We start from the raw sequence: 1,815 nt of genomic DNA on the forward strand, positions 1-1,815 counted from the left end.
CATATGTGTTGTTTATGATCTTGCATGCTCTCCGTTATTAGTAGAGGCTCTGGCCAAGTTGATGCTAGTAACTCCAAGAGGGAGTATTTATGCTCGATAGTGGGTTCATGCCTCGCATTGACACCGGGACGATGATGCGAAAGTTCTAAGGTTGTGTTGTGCTGTTGCCACTAGGGATAAAACATTGATGCTATGTCCGAGGATGTAGTTATTGATTACATTACGCACCATACTTAATGCAATTGTCTCGTTGCTTTGCAACTTAATACTCGGAGGGGTTCGGACGATAACCTCGAAGGTGGACTTTTTAGGCATAGATGCAGCTTGGATGGCGGTCTATGTACTTTGTCGTAATGCCCAATTAAATCTCACTATACTTATCATGACATGTATGTGCATTGTTATGCCCTCTCTATTTGTCAATTGCCCGACCGTAATTTGTTCACCCAACATGCTTTTATCTTATGGGAGAGACACCTCTAGTGAACTCGTGGACCCCGGTCCATTCTTTTAATACCGAAATACAAATCTGCTCGCAATACTTGTTTTACCGTTTTCTCTGCAAACAATCATCTTCCACACAATTCGGTTAATCCTTTGTTACAGCAAGCCGGTGAGATTGACAACCTCACCGTTTCGTTGGGGCAAAGTACTTTGGTTGTGTTGTGCAGGTTCCATGTTGGCGCCGGAATCCCTCGGTGTTGCGCCGCACTACATCCCGCCGCCATCAACCTTCAACGTGCTTCTTGGATCCTCCTGGTTCGATAAACCTTGGTTTCTTTCTGAGGGAAAACTTGCTGCTGTGCGCATCATACCTTCCTCTTGGGGTTGCCCAACGAACGTGTGAAATACACCCCATCAAGTATATTTTCTGGCGCCGTTGCCGGGGAACTGAAGAAAAGCTACACCACAAAGATTTCTAACTCCCACGTCAACTACACGCCACCTCGATCCACTATGGAACCTTAGGATGGTCACCGAACCCGCACAAAGCTTGGGGCTATCTCCACAACTTAATTGGAGGCTCCCAATAAATCGCCACAAAGGCCTTGCCCTTGACGAGTTTCCACAACTTAATTAGAGTCCCCAAGAACACCACAAAGACCACTAAGCCATCTAGGGTCCAAAGACCCAAGAGGAACAAGCTCTGGGAACAAGCTCCTGAAGTGAATATCTCACAAACTTTCACCTCCACGTATCACCGCGGAGAAGTCAAACCGATACACCAAATGCAATGGTAAGAACACCACAAAGATGTCCAAATCCTTCACTCTAAAATTCCAACAGAGCTACTAAAGCTACTGGGGGAATAAGAGAGGAAGAACCAAAAGGACAACACCAAATTCCCCAAGATCTAGATCCCAAAGATTCACTCACAAAAAGATGATTTGGTTTGGTCAAAGTGTGGATCTAGATCTGCTCAATCTTTCTCTCAAATAGATGCAAGAATCATTGGTTAGGGAGAGAGAGATCAAGCTCACAAAAAGTCAACAACAATGGTGGTGAGCTTGAGAGAGAGGAGGAAGAAGAAACAACACCAAAAGAGAGAGTAAAAATACTTAAATAGGGGCTGCCAAAATCTGCCCGTTGGGGCTGGCTTGGCTTGGGCCGGTAGTACCAACCAGCCCCAGCAGTACTACCGCCCAGGCGCAAGGCGTGCAGCACGGAGCAGCAAGGGTGCTGAGCACGGGAGTGGAGAGGCTGGTACTACCGGCCCTTGATGGTGCCGGTCGCGGTCGCGAGGCTACTGCAAGTTTGGCCATTTTTTCTGCACTCGTGTGCCTTAGGCGGTCAATGTGTCGTGTTTCAAGTGTA

Source organism: Lolium rigidum, chromosome 2, assembly GCF_022539505.1.
Source record: "Lolium rigidum isolate FL_2022 chromosome 2, APGP_CSIRO_Lrig_0.1, whole genome shotgun sequence".
Classification (NCBI taxonomy): Eukaryota; Viridiplantae; Streptophyta; class Magnoliopsida; order Poales; family Poaceae; genus Lolium; species Lolium rigidum.